This window comes from Sorex fumeus, unplaced genomic scaffold, assembly GCF_029834395.1.
Source record: "Sorex fumeus unplaced genomic scaffold, SorFum_2.1 ptg000002l, whole genome shotgun sequence".
In the NCBI taxonomy this organism is placed as follows: domain Eukaryota; kingdom Metazoa; phylum Chordata; class Mammalia; order Eulipotyphla; family Soricidae; genus Sorex; species Sorex fumeus.
Genome location: NW_026606059.1, coordinates 50,506,977 through 50,530,882, shown reverse-complemented (window position 1 = coordinate 50,530,882; position 23,906 = coordinate 50,506,977). Strand labels below are relative to the sequence as shown.

General features: G+C 37.6%; 1 non-coding gene across 1 annotated transcript; it reads right to left on the bottom strand.

Moving 5' to 3' along the window:
- Nucleotides 1-7,431: 7,431 nt before the first annotated feature.
- TRNAV-UAC (transfer RNA valine (anticodon UAC)) lies at nucleotides 7,432-7,504 on the bottom strand. The gene has a single exon. It is a non-coding gene; the product is annotated as a tRNA-Val (tRNA).
- Nucleotides 7,505-23,906: the final 16,402 nt, after the last annotated feature.

Below are 23,906 nucleotides of genomic sequence, written 5' to 3'. Positions count from 1 at the left end.
AGGAACAAATCTCGGAACCTAACAGGTTTTGGCAGAAATCCCTCCACATTTAAATGTTAAAATTTTGGAACTTCAAAATTGCGTGGCCGCTACTGCAGCCACCCAATATCATATGTTACTCATAACCGGCAATAGAAAACAAATTGTCTACTGTTGCCTTTGAAGCAGAACTGAGTGTTGGGGTAAAATCCCAAATAATAATGGTGTGTGTGGTGTTGCAATATTGAATGTAATCAAAGTATAGAGAGAGTAATTTGGAAATCATCTGCCCCACAGGTAGAGGGAGGGTGTGGGATGTGGGGTATACTGGGGATTTTGGTGGTGGATAATGAGCACTGGTGTAGGTAAGGGTGTTTCATTGTATGGCCGAGACTTAAACCCGAAAGCTTTGTAACTGCTCTCATGGTGATTCAATAAATACAGTTATAAAAAATGGGAAAAAAAGTAAGGTGGAGTTCATGCACAATTCAATCAGCCTAATCAGTGGCTGAATAAATAGCAGTACTACATAAAAAAATCAAATACATAATAAATCCAAAGTGTTTCAATCGGTGCTTTTCCATTTTGCATTTCTCAGGTGAAAAGGGATTGTGAGTGGAAAAAGTTTAAGAAGACCTCATCTGGCTGGTAGACAGATTGTGGGCTTTGATGAGATCTTCCTGCAATCCAACCTTCATCCAAGAGATTTCTCATCTCTTGTTTGCCTAGATGGGAGAAAAGGAAATGAGTCTGGGCAGCAATAATATTAATTTCTCGACCTCTTCCCCTTACCACGTGCTACTTTGTGATACTATGTCATTGTATCATGTAATCTTCACCACAAGTATCATCAATACCCTTGACCCTGAAAGTCTCCCGTTTATAGATGTGGGGAATGAAGTTAAGGGAGACAGAGAATATTGCTGAAGGCTACCCAGCGAAGAAGTGATGTTAATAGAACTTATGTTCTGGAACCAGTTTTTTCATGACAACACTCTGCGTAGCTGAGAACAGAGGTTCCTTCCTGCTTCGCCACCTCAGAAGGCTAAACTTCTTCTTTGTGTTCTGCTTTGTGTTCTGCGTTGAATGTAGTAAATGAAAAACCACAAAGTCACTGTCTTGAGCAAATGCTTCTTATCTCTGTGCCATTTTAGGGGAGGAAGCTATCTCTGTTCTTTTCACACACAGAAAATTAGAATGAAAACAGCTTTTGTAAATGCAGATTGTGACTTTGGTAATTTTTTAATGTAGCAGAAACCTTGTTACTCATGTATGCATGATTCATTTTCTCTCTCCTTTACCATATATGTGCATATATATTTATATATGGTCACATATATTTCATCATTCCTTGCAACTTCAGAGTATTCCATTGTTTCATTTTGTACATATATATACACACGTATGTGTACACATGCATGTGTCTGCACATACACACAAAGATATTTATATATAAAAGGAGATTCTAGAAAGAATAATTGATTCTAAAAATACCTCCATCAACAAAAGCAGCTGCAAAGTTGCCCAAGGTTCTGAGAAATCAGCAGGAAGTCTTGTCAGTGAATTCTCAGTTGCAAAATAAACCTTTATTTCAGTACAACATGTTTTATAGTACCGCAAAGAGAAGGGAAATTAATGGCTCTATCTATTATCAACAGAACCAAGAAAATACTGATTCTTTGTTTTTCAGGGGGAAAGAAAATATGGATATTTACTTTTTAAAAATTGAATCACCATGATATACAGTTACAGAATTACAAACTTTCATGATTATGTTTCAGTCATACAATGATCGAGCACCCATCCCTCCACCAGTGCCCATTCTACACCACTAATGTTCCCAGCATCCTTCCCGCCATCCCCACCCCTTCCAGGTCCCTGCCTGCCTCTGTAGCAGGCACATTCCCTCTTTCTCTCTCCTTTTGGGTGTTACGGTTTTCATAAGAGGCCATCATGTTTTGTTCATAATCAACTTTCAGCACACATCTACCATCCTGAGAGATCCCTCCAACGATTACTTTCTTTGATGAGTGCATAAGGTCTTGTAAGATTTTTACTAAGATGAAATTTCTTTAAAGTGACTTGATTTTCCAATTTTTCTCAGCTATCAAATCTTTGAGATTTATTTTATGATTGTTATTGAGGTAACAGTATTTATGATAGTGTTAATATTTATAATTTTGCATATAAAGTTGCTTTACCACAATCATATTAATAAGAAACCTCCACCACTGTTCTTAGGTCTTTAATTTTTTTAAATTAAGATACTGTTATTAAAAAAGTTATTCATAGTCGACTTTTAGGCATGCAGTGTTCCAACACCAATCCCACCATCGGTGTCAGCTTGCTTCCACCAGTGTCCTCAAGTTCCTTTCCACCCCCACAGCCTGCCTCCTTGACAGGCACATTTTTTTTTAGCTTTGGAAAAGGCTAGCTTTATTTTATATTAATTTTTTAATTTTATTTTTTATTTTATAAAGTAATTGGCGACATTTGATTACATTTAATATTTAAACCCAGTCCCACCACTATTACGCCTTCCCACCACAATATTTCAAATGCTTTCGTCCCGAATCCCATCCCTGCCCCAAAGCTGAACCTAAATAATACATTTTGCATTGTAATGAAAAATCACTGAAGATACTACAAAAAGTTTCCTTAGAGGAAAGAGTGTGAAAATTGTTGTATTTCGCCCAGGGGCCATTAAGCCCTTCTATAAGAGATCACTAACATGTTGTTAAAGGTTGAGTCTTGTGTGCCTATACACACACACACACACACATATATCTTAGAGGGAAATGTTTTTACATTTGCATATCTTAGAGGGAAATGCTTTTTACAGATATATATATATATATATATATATATATCTGTAAAAAGCAATTTCCCTCTAAGATTGGTTGTCTCCTACACACTTTGTTTTTAAACTTTATTTTTTACTAAATCACTGTAAGATACAGTTAGAAAGCTTTTGTGGTCAAGTTTTAGTTATTCACTGTTCCAATACCCAGTTCTCCACCAGTGTACACTTTCCACCACCAATATCCCCCATATCCCTCCTGCAACCACACCCACCTGCCCCCAGGTCTGCCTCTATGGCAAACACTCTTATTCTCTCTCTCTTTCTCTCTCTCTCTCTCTCTCTGTGTCTCTCTGTGTCTCTTTATTTTTAGGGCATTACGGATTGCAATACAGATATTGATAGGCCATCATATTTGGTCCTTCACCCACTTTCAGCATACATCTCTCATCCAGAATGATTCCTTTCAACCATCATCGTCAGAAGGGTCCCTTCTCTATCCCAACTACCCTCTCCCTCAGTCCTTGAAGCTGCTTCCAACCGTGGAGACAGGTATATTTTTAAGTTTGATTCTTATAGTTAGGATTTCATGCTTTCATTTTTATTGACTCTGTGCCTTGGATATATACATATACCATCCTTCAATACCATCAATATACCGAGGCCCATGGCATCTGCCTCCCACTACTTCTCTTCTGTCTCCTACTCCTCCCTCAATTTCTTTCCTTCCTGGTACTTCTACTTATAATTTAAGGCCAAAGATGATATAAGTATCCACACACTTTATACCTTATATTCCCTCATTGCATCCTCTGTTCCACAGACGAGTGAGGTCATCGTCTATTTGTTCTTCTGACTTCACTTAACATGATATCCTCCAGATCCATCCAAGTTGCAGAGAATTGCATGATTTCATCATTCCTTGCAACTGCAGAGTATTCCATTGTTTCATTTTGCTTATGTTTCACCTTAGGTTCTTCTATAAAGTTCTGTATTCCAGACCTGGATGTTTGGTTTGAATAGTAAAAGGATCAATCAGGAAATGTTTCTGTTAAAAAGATGCCATGCCCGCCCTATGGAAACCACCTAGATATGTATCTAGTAAAATCAGTTTTTCTCATTTCTTGTCATGGCTCAGACTAAAAGTCATTTACTAAGTCTTCTATTTCTCCTTTGCAGGAATTTTCATCTTTTAAAAATGAATATGGAATCACAATCCTCCTTCTGGCTTGAATCATTTCTTAGATCCTTGGTGGTCATAGAATGAAGCAAAAGCTCCTATAAAGTCCATATGTTTTGCTTGGTTTACTTACCTTTCTTTCCTTTCCTCTCTCCACTACAGTCCTGTGAAGACATTTGCCTTCAGATCTTTCCATATGCCTGTTATAAGGAGAGACTCCAGCTGTATCTGTATAAGTCTTGTAGGGATGAACTTTCAGTGGTCAAAACTAGAAAGATTTCTTTTGATTTCAGTCATGAACAATTTGTGAGGAAGGGGTAATGTTACTTGGCTCGCTAAACCATTTTAAATCATCTTTCTTTCCAACCTTCTAAAACATCTGTACTTGTTCATGCAACTGGCAGCACCTAAGTATTTACAGCTAATTGCAAGGCCTTCATCAGGTTGACTATTTACTATTCTTGAGGGTGAAAGAAAATTCTTCATATCAGAAAACTAGGTAAAATTTGGGGGAGTCCTAAGTCAATGGTGAAAAGGTAAAGGCCCTCCCGTTGTTCATCGATTTGCTCGAGCGGGCCCCATAACGTCTCCATTGGAGATTTTGTTGTTACTCTGTTTGGCATATCGAATACTTCATGGGGAGCTTGCCAGGCTCTGCCGTGCAGGCGAGATACTCTTGGTAGCTTGCCGGGCTCTCCGAGAAGGGCAGAGGAATTGAACTCGGGTCGGCCATGTTGGCTGTGTGCAAGGCAAACGCCCTACCGCTGTGCTAAGCATGATATGATGCATTCAGAATGCTTTCCTGTGCTCTCTCTTTCTGTCGCTGTCTCTTTACTTGCCTTTCTTTATTACAATTTTTCTCAGACTACTCCAAAAATAGGTCAGTTTCTTTCAACAGCTCTTTACTATGGCTACACTGAGGGTTCTGATTAGCCTGACTTGGGCCACAAATCCCTCCTGGAACATCCTTACCTGAATGAGAACTGTGTAGGACTGTGCTGGTGCCTCAACTGGCAATCAGGATCTTATACCCCATTAGAATAAAAAAGTGGCGAGACAGTCAAGGTGCATGCATTTGGTAACTGTTGTCATGGATCTGTGGTGAAGAATATAAAATTCTTGAATAAAATTACAAAAGAACTATTGCATATTTTGGTGACTTCCATAATATAGTATTATATTATACTATTAATATAATACTGTAGCAAGTGAAATGTTAAGAAAAACATGGCAGCTGTTAGAGAGGAGAACCTTGTGTTGGGTGCACGTATTTGCATTTTTTCTGAAAATCCAAACTGTTCTAAATAAACATTTATGTAAAATGGAAAGTGTCATGCTAAGTGAAATGAGTCAAAAAGAGAGGGACAGACATAGAAAGATTGATCTCATTTGTGGAATATAAAGTAACATAATGAGAGACTAGCACCCAAGAGATAAGTACAAGGAGGCTTGCTCCATGGCTTGGAAGCTGGCCTCACATGCTGGAGGAAAAGACAGCTCAGATAGAGAAGGGAACACCAGGTAAAATGTATTTGGGATGGGAGATGCTCACTGAAAGTAGACAATGGCCACTCAAAACCTCTATTGCAAACCACAATACCCAAAAGGAGAGAGAGAACAAAAAGGAATGACCTACTACAGAGGTGGGGTGGGGTGGGGCGGGGGGGGGAGTTGGGGTGGAGGGGCCGGGAGGGATACTGGGATCATCGGTGGTGGAGAATGGGCATTGGTGGAGGGATGGGTACTCGAGCATTGTATTACTGAAACCCAAGCACGAAAGTTTGTAAGTTTGTAACTGTAGCTCACGGCGATTCACCAATAAAAACATTTAAAAAAAGAAATGATAAGTAGAAATTAAAAAGTATGTAAAACATCACTCAACTGTCGAAGAAAAAAGGTAAAATTTATGCACTATCATGGAGATGAGAAAATCCATCCCTGATGGTGAAAATAAACAAATATCAAAGTTTTTTGTACAAACAGAGGAAATGTAAGAAAATTGTAATGTAAAATTCATTCCAATATATTGAAATTTAAGAAATGTTTCTCTTGGTCTAGGAGAGTAGATTGTAGAGTGGACAAGGTCCTTACTTTGTCTGTGAATGACCTGGTTTTATCCCAATACCCAATACTGTGCCTCATCCCCATCAAGACTGATCTCTAAGTGCAGAGCCAGGAGTAAACCCTGAACACTGTCAGACTGTATCTCCCGAATAAAATATTAAAAAATGCTCTTCTTGGGTATTGAGATAACACAGCAGGTAGGGCATTTGCCATGCACAGGGACAAACTGGACTCAATCCCCACTTCCCATATGGTCCCTAGAGCCCCATCAGAAGGGATCCCTGAGCACAGAGACAGAAGTAATCCCTGAGAACCACCAGCTGTGACACAAAACCCAAAGAAGGTGGCAGGGGAGAGGGGATGCTTTACTTATTATGCATGTATATACTAGTCAAAAAAAGCAAAGCATGATCCAGGACATACTCAATGGTTTAGTTCTATTTGTGTATAGATTTGCTTTTGTCAGCTGTGCTATTTTTATAGACATGTCACAATTATTACAAAAATTGATGAGATACAAATGAATTGACGTGCCTGTAATATCCAATTATTATGAAAAGATGTGGAAAAAGACAAATTACTAATAAAATTGATGTTGAATTAGGGTTCTTGAGAAAATGCAAATAATTAAGAAAACTTTATTTGAATCTACATGAAATTCAAATTCAGAGCTCTTTCCAAGTGTTTAAAGTGTCAGCTTTAGGGAAAAAAAGGGGGACTTGTAGACAATGTATAGCAAATACATTTTATGTAAGGAAAAAGATTCTATCTGCAATAATGGATTCATAAAGGGAAAACTGTAAGTGAAAAGATAGGTGGTCAAATTCATATATTTTTAAATAATTGAACATTTAAATATGTTTAATTAAGAAAAAGTCAATTGTTGAGTTCTTTTTAGCATGCCAAAGCCCATTACGTGTGTTATATTTTTCTCTGAATGCAATTAGCCTAAATATAAATGTATGCTTTTTGATTGCATTAAGTAAAAATTTAGGAAGCACTATTGTTGGTTTGTATAGAATAGATTTTTACAGCTGCTATTTTCTATGTGTCATTATTATTTGGAAAATGTATTAGTTTTCTGAGATGAGCCATTTAAAATGAGAAAAAAATATATTATTTAAGCTGATGTGCAATTCAGAGGTATGGAACTTTATAAAAATTCCACTGTTTTCATATTTTTAGGAATTTCCTGCCATATGTTTGTTTCTGGACTGGAGCCACTATATCCAAAGATTGTTTTATGAATCATTCACTCTGGACATCACCCGTTATAAAGCCCTTGTGTGCTGACCACTTGCTGATCTGACTAATAATGAGTGATATGACTCTTACCACTTCTCTTGCCATGAAAAAAAGTTCCTTAGATAATATTTTCTTCTTTAAGGATAGGTCTGTTACCACTACGTGGTTCCACTGGGGCTCGAACCCAGGACCTTCTGCATGTAAAGCAGATGTGATAACCGCTACACTATGGAACCCCCAATGGAGACGTTACTGGGCCCGCTCGAGCATAGGATAGGTCTGGATTTGCTACTGCTGAAATAGCATATGAACAAAGCCATTTCCTATGTTCTCTATCTTTTTCCTCCCTGTTATTCTCATATAATCTTGTTCCACTCAATTGCATGTACCTTTCTACCCTACACATTTATTATCTCTTGATTTGAGTTTGAGATAGTATAATACGTGAATCCTCACTCTGTCATAAGGCCCTCCCGTTGATCATCGATTTGCTCAAGCGGGCCCAGTAACATCTCCATTGGAGACTTTGTTGTTATTCTGTCTGGTATATCGAATACTCTCGGTAGCTTGCCGGGCTCTCCGAGAGGGGCGGAGGAATCGAACTCGGGTCGGCCATGTTGACTGCGTGCAAGGCAGACGCCCTACCCGCTGTGCTATCGCTCCAGCCATAAATATGATCCAATCTGTAACACATGTTCAAAATATAAATTTTAAGATCTAATATTTTTGCCTACACTTTTCTACATGAACACTTGGAGGGTTGTTCTTTTCAACTTACTATTGTCATGCATGTGCAATACTTCACCCCAAGGGAGTATGATTTTCCCAAGTTCTTTTATTGCAATATGTTTGCTGCAATAGTTTACAGTTTGAAGAGCTTTGTCTCCACATTATGGTTATGGGCTGTTTTTAGTCTCTTCTGTTTTTATATGTTTTTGGCTGAACAGTAATTTCTGGCTAAGTATTGTTTCAATACTTCCACTACAATAAGTTTTCTACTTCTCTATAATTCCTACCTAGTCCTAATGTATTAGTTACTTACTGAATTTCAGATCACTCAGTGAACGAATCACTAACAGTCTCTTTTCTCCACTGCATATATATGTTATGATAACAGCATCCTTCTCCTCTAAGGAAACTACAGGCTAGAGATGGTCAAAAAGGCTATGCCTGCATCAGAGTAGATATCTTTGCTGTTATCTTCTCGTTATCACTGATTCCCATCTGGATTTGAAGCCACATTTCTCCTTTTAAGTCCTTCCTATCCCCTTTGTACCACCTATGAAATGTCAACTCCATTCTCAGTGTGTAGGATTCTTTAGACAAAACATGCTGTGATGTTTACATTATGGTAAGGAAGACATAGGCTATAAATAATAAATATCATACATTAATCAATGATTATATGTATATATGAGAGATGAATTCTTTGGGAACAAAAAGTAGAGGAGCAGAAAGGGTCCTTATGGGTGTTGGGGCTTGGTGACTGAAATTTTAAATGCACTTGTAAGAATATTTTTCCTTTGGAAAGTGGCATGAAAACAAAGCCATGAATGAATTCTATGTTAAGAGTGTTCTGATACTGGCAACAGCTGGTGCAGGAGATTTAGGGAGTTACCTGAGTTAAGGGCAGAGTAGAAAAAATTTCAGAGCGATAACAAAGAGGTGAGGTTTTCTGTAGATTACAGCAGTATGTAGATACAGTGCCCTTCCTGTGAGCCATGGATAGCAAGCCCAATTTTCATCAGTATCTTTATTCCATCTACTTTAAAAGAAAATCATCACTGAGCCAGAGGGAATTCTGCTGGCCAAATCCTGCGGCACACATATGCTAGAAACATTCAATCTTGTTTCTAGCAAGACTTGGCATAATTTTGAAACTGTTCAATCAACCTAGTAAATATGAATTAAACATTTATAGTTGTATTAAATATTCGAAAGATAGGAACCAAAACAGTCTATCAAGTAATTGTACATATTTGTGCACTTACAAAATGCATATTCATGAGAGCTATGTAAATATATACTTAGTCACTTCCTCTTCCATGTGAAGCGCTGCAGCAACTGAACTGCAGATGGTAAGTTTCTTGCATATGCTTATGAGAATGGTACAGCAAACCACTTAGAAATTTTTCTCAGGAAGAGATCACTAACTGTTTGGCCATTCTGTGTGTTCAGTGCTCTTAGAACAGAGGAGAAGAAAGTTCTAGAACACACCAGCCCTTTTAACAGGCATCTGATAGGTAATAGCTATTCTGAAGATACGCTACTGAAAATAAATACAATATTGGTCCCCATGGGAATTATATTTGCACTATTTATCCCCCAATTCACAAAAGGGAAGATGTTCATGTGAGCGTCACCTAAGTTATTGGTCTACTGACTATGAAGTGTTGGCCTCAAACTATGACAACCAGTGGACATGTTGAAATGCTGGAGAGTGAGGCTAATAATATTTGGAGGTTAATAAGCAATTCATTCAATTTATTAAAATTGGTTCCAAATTCAGTATGATGTTTATTAAGATTGGCATGGCTGGCATGTTATGGGTCCTGTAGCTTCTTCTGCGGTCTTCCTTGGTAAGAAGATTGTAGAGGAAAATAATTCTAATTTTGTCTTGAGTGAAGTTTTTCCTTGGAATTAAAATTAAATTAAAAAAATCTGTTTCTAGAGCCTATCATAGAGGCAGATAGGGGGTAGGGTGTAGGGGGTGATGGGAGGGAACCTGGGGACACTGGTGCTAGGAAAGATGGAGGGATGGGTGTTGGAATACGGTTTGACTGAAATCCAATCATGAACAGCTTTGTAAAAAAATTAATTAAAAATGTACACAAAAAAAGAGAAATCTGTTTCTAAATTCTCTGATATTCCTTCCTAATTGTCAATTCACTAATTCAGCAAAGATTCTGTGAAACCCAGTATGTATGGAGCATAGCACATTGTCTCAGAAACCCACAGTTCTTTCTTTTTGTGTGTGTGTTTATTTTTTTTTTATTTTTTTATTAGTGAAACGCCATGAGGTACAGTTATAAACTTACAAACTTTTGTGCTTGGGGTTCAGTTATACAATGATCAAGTACCCATCCCTCCACCAGTGCCCATTTTCCACCACCACGGGTCCCAGTGTCCCTCCCACCCACTATCCTCCCATCCCACCCTGCATCTGTTCTCTCTCTCTCTCTCCTTTTGGGCGCACACCACAGTTCTTTCTATGCCTTCCTTTGTTCCCACGTATTTTGAGGCTGTTGAAGAGAGATGGTAAAGATAGTTTGAAAAGTAGAAAAGAAAGAGGGATACTAAGAGATAGAAGCTTTTTATATCCCTAAATTATGAGTAGATGACTTCCTCTGCTCTTTATTCCTGACAAAAATAGGCAAGAATGACACCCTTAAAGATGGACACAGGCCCTCACTAGTTAGTAGTAGTCACTGACCACATGGAAATTTGTTCTGTGAGCAGGGCTGTTACTTAGGAAGCAGAACACAGGATAACTCTAGATAGAATATATATATATATATATATATATATATATATATATATATATATGTCCCGGTGTCTCTTGGATTCTCTCTTTTGGAGACAAAGAGTGCCTGTTGGAATTTAGGACTACGAAATGATCACTGGGCTGAGTAGACATATGTTTAGTCAGCTTGAGGTGACCTTCCTCAATTTTTTCCCTATTATTTAGACTAAAAGTCAAAGTTCTCACTCTGCTTTATGGGGTCCTTTATGATCTACCCCCAAAATCCTTGTCTTCATCTCTCACTAGTTTTTCTGTAGTTTTTCTCCCACAGTCCACAGGACTCCTTGATACTTCTTGAACGTCCTTTGTTATTTTGGAAAATCAGTATTTTGAAAACAACTGAACTGTTGCTTCCTTGCCCAGCATGCTTTGCCTATGAGTTGTTGGGCGGCTTTCCTTTCCTCTCTGATCTTCATTAGAAAATTGTCTTCTCAGTGGGATCTTCCATGACCATCTTATTAAAAATCTCAATGGCCTTCCCAACATTCTTTTTCCTTTTCTTGGCAGTTTCTTCTTTTTTTTATTTTACTTTTTTTGGGGGGAAGGGCTGGTCACACCTGGCCATGCACAGGAATTACTCCTGGCTTTGCACTCAGGAATTACTCCTGGCAGTGCTCGGGGGAGTATATGGGATGCTGGGAATTGAACTTGGGTTGGCTGCGTGCAAGGCAAATGCCCTACCCACTGTGCTATCACTCCAGCCCCCCACCTTGGCAGTTTCTTCTAGGCACTTACTACTAAATCATTATACTTTTACTTCTTTTTCTTCATCAGTGTCTGACTATCAACTATAATTTACCTTTCACAAGTGCAGTTTTTATTTATTGAATTACCATAAGCTACAGTTACAAAACTTTCATATTTGAGATTCAGTCATACAATGATCGAACACCCATCCCTCCATCAGCATACATTTTCCACCACCAATGCTCCCAGTATCCCTCCCACCTACCTGTCCCCCATTTCACCCCTCCCACTGCCTCTATGGCAGACAATTTCGGGGAGAAAGCAGCTGGAATGGAGAAGGGATCACTAAGTGCAGTTTTTTTAAAGTCTATTTTATTATTGCTGTAGTTCTTGAAGGGTGCCAGCTGCATGGTAGAATTTAATATTTACTGGATGAATCAATGACCACATTGCAAGCGCAGATATTTCATGGGGAAGCAGAAGAAAGACATGTTACACAGAAAAGCTACCATGTAGGCAGAGAAGGAGGAAAATAGAAGTGACATTTTCTGAAAGCTTTCCAGCTCCCACTTCCCACCTTTAGTATCCTGAGGTTTTAGTTCTTTTCCAAGGAGTATCCCTGTAAATGCTCCCTTTTTCTTAAGCTACCTCAATTGGAATTGTCTTTAGTGCTATTAAAACATTGCTAAGCAAAAGGAATAGTGTGAAATCAGAAAGCTCTAATGGCTTTCTAAGAATGTTGGGTGCTTGGGTGATGGGGTTCCCATGCAGGGAAACAGCTTTGTGGCTTTTTCTTTCCTCTATCTACTTTTGGGCATTATGGTCTGCAGTACAAATACTGAGAGGTTATCATGTTTGGTCCTTTATCTACTTTTAGCACACATTTCCCATCCTGAATAATTGGAAGGAGAAAATTTTGAGACACACCAAGCAATGCTCATGATGTAGCTCTGGCTTTGTGCTCAGGGATCACTCCTTGTGGAGCTTGAGTCCTAGGAGGACTATATGCAATGTTGTACATAAAACCTGGGTTGGCTGCAAGTAGTGCAAGAAGCTTACCCACTTCATCACCTCTCAGATAGATCTGAGTCAGCAAATCAATTTATGGCATATTCTCAGACATGGAAATAAAGATTATTCTCATTCACATTCTGTTGGTCAAAGCAAGACATATGACCAACTCATTATCATTGAGGCAATGCAAGCTCATATAGATGGGGATGGATCACCATCATATAAATACATAAATTAATGTAGGTACATGCATATTTAGTGGAAAAGAGAATGAAAGCTTGGAAAATGTAACTGTTTTTTCTAAATCTTTACATTCAAATTATATCTTATGACTAGCAATGGACATGATCATACTAATTTGTAGAGAGAAAAATGTGTACAGATTACTCAGAGTTGAAAATTTTCTACATTGAGTTAATGATAAAAACCACAAGAAAAGGTTTTGGTTTTGGTAATTTTCTTTTTTTTTAATTTTTTTTATTGAATCACCCTGAGATACAGTTACAAAGCTTTCATGTTTGAGTTTCAGTCATACAATGATCGAACACCCATCACTCCACCAGTGAACATTTCCACCACCAATGTCCCCAGTATCCCCCTCCCTTCCCAACCCTCCTCCTACGTCTATGGTAGACAATTTCCCCCATACTCTTCTCTCTCTGCTTTGGGGCATTATGGTTTGCAATATAGATACTGAGAGGCTATCACATTTGGTTCTTTATCTACTTTAAGCACACATCTCCCATATTTATGCGTGTGTTTCTTTGAGTTTTTAGTGTATGTTATATATATTTAAATACCTTTAGTAAAAACATGTAATCAAAAAAATAATTTAACTTTTTGAAAGAACATTTAAAACTTTTGATCTAGTACATTTTTTAAAATTCTCCCCAAACAAATTTGTTTTATGAATGAGTCATTAAGGTCTAGTGAGATGAGAGTCCATAATATACATTTAATTGGTTGGCTCTTGTGCCAGGGCCTGGTAAATAATCCAAATCTCAGTTGACAAGACCTACTGATTACCAATTATATTCAAAGCATTGTTGTTGCTGTTGGCATGATAGAGAGGTCATTGTTTGAATGAATGAAAAGGTGGCATGGGTTTTCACCTTTCCAAAGGGTGAAGAAGATACATGTTTTTCTTTTTGGGTCACACCCGCAGATGCTAAGGGATCATTCCTGGCTGATGCACCCAGGAATTACTCCTGGTGGTGCTCGGGGAACCATATGAGATGCTGGGAATCAAACCAGGGTCAACCGCGTGCAAGGTAAATTCCTTACTCACTGTGCTATTGTTCCAGCCCAGAAGATACTTTTTAAGATAAATTTAGAAGAGAGTAGAGATGAATCATTCTATAGCAAAAGGGTAATTGGCTTTGAGTTAAGATATAATCCACTAAGATATTGCTAGGGAATCCTGTTGAAAAGCACATATCGTTTCAGAGTCCCCATTTCCTTGCATATAAGATGTGCTAATATACTTTATAGGATCACTATAGATGATCAATAGTAATGTGAGGCAAATATTGGGCACATATGAGGCATAAGATTAATAGAAACCATTGCTTTGAGTATGACCGTGATTTTCTACTCTACTGCTCGGGCAATTGGCTTGTGCTATGATATTACTGTAAAGGCCTATGACATCTTTGCAGTTTTCCTAGTTATACATGGACAGCAAAGAAAATTGTACTGCCATTCTCTTACTCAACAAAAGATGAACTAGTGAACAGAGGAAGCAGATATGTCATCCTTCGTCCAAAGTGGCAAAGATGAAGTTGGTGCATCTGCCATAAGTTAACTCTCCTTCCCTGAAGTAGGGAAGTTCTTTCAGAAGCTCAATATATTTTAAATGCAAGTTAGATTTAAAGTCTTTATACAGAGCTCTCCCCACACTTACTCTCAATTATCTTTTATGCCTTTAAATATTTTAATATAAAACATTGCATAGATATCTTATGATTCCCATTTTCTGTGCTTACAAAATAAAGATTTTACTTACAGCTAGGAAAAAAATTCTGGCTGACTGGAGACATCATCTACTTTATAGGGCTGAAAACAAGTTTTATTCTTTTGCTTTTAATGAAGTTATTAAATCACTTTGTGTTCCAATTCTATTACCTGTGCACAGTAGCAGCCAAAGAATTCGCAGACAAGGTGTTGTTCATTCCCCAAAAATAATTAGTGGCAGGTAGTAGAGATTTAAGTGAATGTAAATACATTCCCATTCAAATTAGATTGACAGTAAATATTTTTGGTTCCTTTTTTTGTCAGACAAATCAGACAGACTACAGAACCATTAGTTGGCTTTGGCGGGGTGGAGAAGTGATTAAAATTTGTTTTCTAATTATCTGAGTCTCAGAATCAAGCACATCAAACTGGGAGGTGATATGGCCAAAGACCATATCCAGACTGTATCATGAGAATGTGCTAGAGACCACATTTATATCCCAGACTTAGAATGCCAAAAATCTCAGTTTAGCTGGTCCTCAAAACCAGGCAGTCCTGCCAAGTCTACTTTTTAAAAAGAGGGTTTCCATCCAGCATCTGCTTTCTCATCTTGCTCAGTTCTCAATGAGCCTTTCTTAAAGACAGATGATGGTAGGTTCAAGTTGAGTTATGCAAGGAGGAGGGGTTGGGTGTGGGAAATCTTGCAGACATGGGAAATTCCAATTGTCATCATTATTCTAATAATGTTTTAGTGTTGGGTTAAAGAGAAAAAGGGATAAGTGTAACTGTTGTTTGGGTCTCAGCCTTAGTTGACTAAGTTCTTGACCTCAGCCTGCATGAAATTGAGGACTAGATCATTCTTTGTCATATAGGTCTCATATTTCAAATTTTCAGCACCCTTCACTCTAACCTTCACACACTAGAAATCCGTAGTATTTCTGTGATGACACCTAAAGTGTTTTTCTAACATCAGTTGTTTCTTGGGGAGCAAAATCAGCACTGCTTAAGAGCTGTCACCATAGCTCATAAGGTGTTTGGTGCACTCCTTGGATATCAGTATGTATGCACTTCCTTAAACTGAGGGTGTTTGGGGAGAGTTAGTAAGCTGATTAAACCAGATATGAGAAGTTGTAGATAATGGCAGTTTGAGGGAGTCATAGAGTGGCCCATGGGAGTTTCTTAGAAATACAAGTAAAAGTATTGGTCTGTTTTGTTCACAGCTCAGCTACCAGAAACCAGTATTATCAATGCTCTATTTTTTGTTGTTGAATGAATAAAAATATGAAAAAAATACAAGATTCTTTTAAAGAACAGACGAGATAGTCTCCCCCCCCCCCCATTAAACTAGGATTTCACTACTAAAAGTATAATCATTCAACCTGTAAAGTCTGTTCTGGTCCATGGTGAGTAGCAGTCAAAAATCCAAGGTGTCGTGGCTGGAGCAATAGCACAGTGGATAGTGCATTTGCCTTGTATGCTGCTGACCCAGGTTCAATTCCCAGCATCCCATACAGTCCCCCCAGCACCGCCAGGAGTAACCCCTGAGCATCGTTGGATGTGAAAAAAATCCAGGTGTCAAAGCATCCTGGATGTTTTGCATTAAGCACTTTAATAATTTAACAAGGGAAGGACACTTCCTATTTTGTTTTCCCCATAAACTATGACTATTGTGCATTTTTTTTGTGAAATTGGGAAATCTATATTCATATAAACCTCTTAGGATTCTTGGTAGCCTTAACATAGTCTGGAATAGTATTTCTTAATCTGGGGACATATGGTCTTCTATGAGACCACAGGATATTTTTTAGGGGTTCATAGATGAAAATCATGGGGGTGGGCCATGGCATGAGAGTAGGAAACCAACTGGGAGGACAGTGGAGCCATCGGAAGGAAAGAAACTTGGAAAAAAAAGAACATTGTAGAAACAGTTTGAGAAACACACTCTAGATCCACAAGTTACCATTTAATGTTTATGTTCCAGTTGAATTGCAATTCCCTGAGGATTTCTGTCTTGGTGGATTACATGGTTGTTGAATCAAATGCTAAGGATTCAGTCATGAGCAAGACATATCAAGAGATTCAAGTCACCTATTTCCAATAGAGACTGGGATAACATGAAAGTAAAACGGAATTGGGATAAGTTCAGGTATAGTGATTTAAAAGAATAAGAATGAGTTTTAAATAGTGGAGGATGATGAATCAGAACAGGAAGAAAGACTGGCTAGGAAAGCCCTCACTGAAGAGACCAAGAACAGTGATCTCAAAGATGCAGCCTCCACCTGTTTCTCTTTCCCTCCTTCAATCCTTGAATAAAATAATGATGTATGGATATGGGTGTTGTATGTGATTTGTGTGAGTGTTGTGTGTTTTATGTGTATATGTGTGGTATATGTATTTATGATTGTGCATAGGTGTGTGCATGGTGTGTGCATGTATATTTGAGGAGAGTGAGGAGCACAAAAAAGAACCATATGACATCTTTTACAATGGCCAAAACTTGGAAACAACCTAAATACCCACCACCCGACAAATGAACATGTGTGTATACACAATTGAATGTATAAAGAAAGATTCAATAATTTCTTTTGCAATAAGATGAATAAAGCTGTGAGTTGTGTCTCATGAAATAAGCCAATGGAAAAGGCAAGTCATCATATTTCACTCACACGCAGTATATTAAGAAAACAAAGAGATGAATGGAATAAAATAATAGTAAATCTTTGAATTATAAGACTAATTGGGTGGTTGTCATAAGGGCAGGTAGAAAAACTTCAGGATTACAGTCAGAAATTTTGTTACCTGAGACAAAGGGGATGAACAAAATTTTCAATAATCACACCTGAAACCTATCTAAAGCTATAATGCAATTATACTTCAATATAATTTTGAGTTTTTAAATTAAGAGAATGATATAATAACTCAGATTGGACAAGACTGAATAAGAGTCTTATTTTATCTTTTTATCCATATAAATGGAAAAATAAATTTAGGAATAGTAATGAATTTGGCCAATATTATCTTTCACAAGAAAATAACCTTTTCAGGTTCCCTTTATCCCACCACATTGCTTTGAAAATTTTGTGGAAAGGACAGGAACGGTGGTGGGTACTGAAAGTGGTAATAGCCTAATTTTTTTTAATGAATCACCATGAGATAAAGTTAGAGACTTACAAACTTTTGTTCTTACGTTTCAGTTATACAATGATCAAGTACCCATCCCTCCACCAGTGCCCATTCTCCACCACCAATGTTACCAGTATCCCTATCACTTCCCCCCCACCTCCCCGCTTTCCCTGCCTCTGTGGTAGGGCATTCCCTTTTATTCTCTCTCTTTCCTTTTGGATGTTGTGGTTTGCAATACAGGTATTAAGTGGCCATCATATTCAGTCTATAGTCCACCTTCAGCACACATCTCCCATCCTGAGTGGGCCAGGGGACCTAAATCTTATCTAGTACTTATTATCTAGTACCATTTTTAAGTTATGACAAGTGTTTGAACAAAATAACCCATTTTTCAGTTATTGTGCACAGTAGTTGGATGAGATGGTCTTAATGAGGTCTTTATTAATGTTAAAGGGACAAAACAGAATTTATTAACTTGATCGAGTAAGGTCTCAGATCAATATTTGAGTTGATTCCTAGTGCAGAACTAAGATTCAAACTCTATGGTGACCAAGTCTATAACTATTTCAGGATATTAGATATTGCTTCCTTGGACAGTAGCCACCAACTCTGAGCAGGTGATCATCTCTGGATGTTTGACCTCTTTTACACCAATCAGTTCCTTAATCAAACTAGTTCAGATTCAAATCCTTCTGTTACTTTGTATCATACAGAGAATTCTGGGTCCTACTCACCATGAATGATGGGTAGTAGAAGAAGAACAAATATGATAAAAATTACAGCAGCCTAAAAATACATAGTCTTAAGAGAGATATTACTTTGGGAAAGATGAACCAAATGATGATAGAAAATGTTGAAGCCCATCTGAGCAAGGTGATGTTTAGTGGGTTTCTCTGCCTCTCTAGTTCAGCATCTCTTTATACTTAAGTCAAGCCACTGTGAAAATACGATAATTTAGCACTGTAACACTGTCTACCTGTTGTTAATTGATTTGTTCAAGCGGGCACCAGTAACATCTCCATTGTGAGACTTTTTGTTACTGTTTTTGACATATCGAATATGCCACGGGAGCTTACCAGACTCTGCCGTGCATGTGAGATGCTCTCGGTAGCTTGCTGGGTTCTTTGAGAAGGACAGAGGAATCGAACTCGGGTCAGCCACATGCAAGGCAAATGCCCTACCTGCTGTGTTATCATTCCAGCCCACAGATAATTTAGGATGAAAGAGACGTTACTGGGGCCTGCTTGAGGCAATCGACGAATAACAGGATGATGAAATGAAATGAAATGAAATTAATAAATTTCATATTTTCTAAACACAGAATCTCTACAGTACGCAATACACATGTAAGCCAGATTACCACAGCTATGTATAACACAAGATAATCTATCAATGAAAACTTTTATCAATAAAAATTGTGGAAGAAACATTGTCCTATGAATAAACTTATAGGATAGTGTAGGTGTTCAATAGCTGTCTCTCTATTTTCATTTGTCAGAGAATCTATTCTCTGTTATTTCTTCACCAGCAATGTTAGGAATTTATAACTTGTATACTTGTTGGAAGTTTCATATTTATCATAATGTATCTTTTGTAATTACATAATTATGTATGTATAAGAGTTTGTAAAAAATCAGGAAAAATCCAAAGAACTAAGTAGAAAGCAACTCTTGCCATTACAGGGAAATAATCAGGTTAGGGTTTTATTGCTAGCTTTTATTATGGTGTGAATTTTTTCCTCAATGCACATAAGATAACTCATGGCTCCATGTGGTCTAGTCTTAAACTAAAGTTACAGTAAAAGAACCACCGCATAATTATTGTGGAAAATATGATTTTTTATTTTCAAATAATGTAAATTGAATTCTATTTAATAGCCCACAATAAAACTTTCTTCACTTTAGTTTCTATGGATTCTCCTATTCTTTTGGAACCCAAATCTATATGCGAGCTAATAGATTATTTGATCTCTTCAATCACTCCAAATTATCCTCATATATATATATATCTTGTATCATGACAATATTTTATATCATTCTCTTTTCTGTTTGCCTATTTGATGTGGCTTCTCAATTTGATGTGGTTTCTCTAGCCATCTTTTCATATCAGAGAACCTATAATTATACACAGCAATAAGTAAATTTGTCTATTTTCCCAATCTTCCCATCTCATCTCATATGCTACTTTTTTATCCCATTTTTTATTTTTTTCATTTAATCACAACACCCTGTCCATTCTCCTTATCTTTTCTGACAAAGATATCCTTATAACTGGCAACAATGGAATTCTTCTTGAAGGAATTCCTTCCTCTTGGAAGAAAAGAAGAACAGAAGAGAAAAGGAGAGAACTGGGGAAAAATACATAAAGTAAACATTCATGTCTGAAGGAGCAAGTGACTGGAGAGCCAGTACAGTGAATAAGGCACTTGCCAGCCTGGATTTGAGTCCTGATACACATACGCTCTACTGAAACCCATCCGGAGTGATTCATGAGTGCAGAGACATGTAAGCCTGGAGCACATTTGGGTGTGGCCCCAAAACAATCGCAAGAAAAGCATAAGAGAATGAAAATAAAACTCAATGTAATGCTCTACTTTGAATGAATCATACTTATCAAGGTATCAGGAATATTTTCTTAAATCTTTACAATTATTTTATTGGATACATTTGTGGTGTAATTTATAAATGTATTCTGATATTATTTTTCTTGGCAACTTTGATCAGATCCTACTTTAATATGAGTATGAATACTACATGACAAACATCCTTGATTTTGTTTGGTATATGTTGTTGGTGGAATGTTTCTTAAAAATTGACTGGGAAGATTTTACTTTATTGACTCAACTTTGCAGTCTTTGGCTAGATAGGTTGTGGATATTTTACTATTTAACTAATGTGTGCCTTTACAGTTTTCATTAAAGAATAAAATCAATACAAATTCTCCAACATCCCCCCCCCCCCGAGAGATGTCTTTAATAAGAGATGACATCTTATTCTCTATTTTTCTTGGTGGAAATATAGAATACTTCCTTGCTTTAAGTTACAGGAAAAAAAGGAAGTATAAAGGAAGAAACAGATCCTTGCAAAGGCATCTAACTAGTTTTTACAACCTCTACTCTGAGTCTAGAACTTTCTCCCTAATTTGTAAAACCACATGAATTTAAGGAGAGACTAACCAGTTTTGAGTCATTGACACTTAACGAACATAAATGTGGTGTTGTAAGAGTTAGGTAAGCTTTACAATCTTTTAAATACACTTGCTTAAAAGGAGAGATGAGTTGAAACTGGTTAGTGGGTTATGGAGGAGGAAAAGAGAGAGAAAATGCCAGAAGGAAGAGGATGTGGGTTTTTGCCACCTTGAAATTTAGCTGAAATCTGCAGGAAATTCAAACAAGAAAATTAAAGTTATGGGGCGATCTTTGAAGAGAAAAAAACCCCAACCATGTTATCATTCAAAATTTAAATGTCTCAAGCAAACAGATGGGCTGAATCATGAGAACAAATGCTGCCATGTTAGCCAACAACTTCAAAAAAATTGTCTTAGAACTTTTATATTCATTCCATCTCTCTTTCACAACTCATTTTTCATTTATTCATTCATAACTCTGTACTTATTGGACACTTTTATTGAAGTAGCTGTAGGCATTAGACTCATGTTTTAATGTTTTTTGAGTCACTTCCAGCAGTCCCCAGGGCTTACCCCTGTTTCTGGCCTCAGGGCTAACTTCTGGTTGGTTTGGGGGACCATATGGTGCTGGGGATCGAATATGTGCCAGTTTTGTGCAAGGCATATGCCCTACCCACTATATTATTGCTCTGGTCCCACTCAACACTGTCTTAGGAGCTTGGGTTCTGCTGAGCACATATCAGACAAGATCTATTTTCTAATGGATCTTTCATTATGATAGTGGAGACAGAAAAAGCAGTAAAAGTTGAATATAAATATATAATAGAGTTATGAACTAAGTATAGAGTTGAACAAGGAAGGGGTCATCTGGCTTGAGAGGATGAATGATGGAATCAGTCATTATTTGCGAGATTTAGGTAAAAAGGTAATTCCTAGCTGAGGACACAATAAGAAAAAATGTTCTGAGTTGGTGTTAGTATCAATTAATTTATAAGTTCATGGCTAAAAGCAATAAGCATTTTTATTTGGATGTTCGTCTCCGAGCATCTTATAAATCTGTGATTAAGGAGTTGGCCAATACTGTAGTTATCTTCTGGTTGGAGTGGGACCAGAGCAATAATAGAGTTGGCTTTATCATTGACTCCCAACTCACTTGCTTGGTTATATTGGTTGTAGGAACTCAAATTTCTCTTGGTCTGTTGGCCTGAGAGCCTCAGTTCCTTGTTTGTTTTGCCTAGAGGACGTTTTTGTTCCTAATTATATGGGCATCTCCACAGTGACACTCATAGCAACTTGCTTTTTCAGAATGAGGAAACAAGGAAGTAAGAAGGGAGAGAAGGACAAGGGAGAGAAGGAGAGGAAAGTGAAAGGAAAGGAAGAAGAAAGAAGAGGAAGTGAGCAAAAGTAAAAGAAAGAAGAGGGAGTGAGAGAGAGAAAGAGAGAGAGTTACAAACCTAACATGTTTTGTGACCCAAACTTAGATGCAGCCTCCTAGCTATTACCTTTGACATGTTCTGTTCTTTAGAAGAAAGTCAAGAGCTTCAGTCTACACATAAACATAAATGCGTGGGATTACATAAGCACACTAGTATGAGGAGGTGAGATTCACTGGAGTCATCTTAGAAGTCTGACTAATATGCATAAGAAGAAACCTGGCATGCTTAGAAGACAGAAAACTAAGACACGCTCAAGTTCAGTGGCTAAGCAAGTGAAAGTAGAAAGACCTGGTCAAAGAGGGAGAAAAGAGCCAGACCATGCAGGGCTTGATAGGCCAGGATAAGGCACAAAAAATAAATCGTTAGGAGATGCCATAAAGAATTAACTATATAAATTTCATGAGTGTTTGCTCCATTTCTTTGAAGAATGTCATGGGTATCCTTATAGGGATTGCATTGAATTTATACAATGCTTTCGGTAGTATTGCCATTTTGACAATGTTAAGTCTCCCGACCCATGAGCAGGGGATATCTTTCCATTTCCTCATGTCCTCTTTTATTTCCTGAAGTAGCGTTTTGTAGTTTTCTTTGTACAGGTCCTTTACTTCCTTAGTTAAGCTGATTCCTAGGTACTTGATTTTCTGGGGCACAATTGTGAATGGGATTGTTTTTTTCATGTTGCTTTCTTCTCTCTCACTGTTTGCGTATAGGAAAGCCATGGACTTTTGGGTATTGATTTTATAACCTGCAACTTTACTATACGAGCCTATTGTTTCTAAGAGTTTTTTGGTGGAAGTTATTGGGTTCTCTAAGTAGAGTATCATATCATCTGCGAATAGTGAGAGCTTGATTTCTTCCTTTCCTACCTGAATGCCCTTAATATCTTTTTCCTGCCTAATCGCTATTGCAAGTACTTCCAGTACTATATTGAACAGCAGTGGAGAGAGTGGGCATCCCTGTCTCGTCCCTGATCTTAGAGGGAAGGCTCTCAGTTTTTCCCCATTGAGGATGATGCTTGCTGTAGGCTTGTGGTAGATGGATTTAATTATGTTGAGGAAGGTCCCCTCTATACCCATTTTGGCTAGGGTTTTCATCATAAAGGGGTGCTGGATCTTGTCAAATGCTTTCTCTGCATCTATTGATATAATCATATGCTTTTTATCTTTTCTTTTGTTGATATGATGGATTATGTTGATTGATTTTCGAATGTTAAACCATCATTCCATCCCTGGATATGGAACAATAAACCCCCACAAATAGCTAAAGCAATTCTTGGGAAAAAGAAAATGGGAGAAATCAACCTCCCTAACTTCAAACTGTACTACAAAGCAGTAATAATTAAAACAGCATGGTACTGGAACAAAGGCAGAACTGCAGACCAATGGAACAGAGTTGAATACACTGACATCTCCCCTCAATCATATGATCATCTAATCTTTGATAAAGGTGCAAGTAATGTGAAGTGGAGTAAGGAAAGCCTCTTTAATAAATTGTGTTGGCATCACTGGACGGCTACATGCAAAAAAATAGGCTCAGAACTCTGCCTAATACCATGTACAAAAGTAAGATCAAAATGGATTAAAGACCTCAACATCAGACCAGAAACCATAAGGTACATTGAAGATAAAGTTGGCAAAACCCTCCATGACATTGAAGCTAATGGTATCTTCAAAGATGCCACACCACTGGCCGAGCAAGTGAAAACAGAGATAGATAAATGGGACTATCTTAAACTAAGAAGCTTCTGCACCTCCAAAGAAACAGTGACCAAAATAC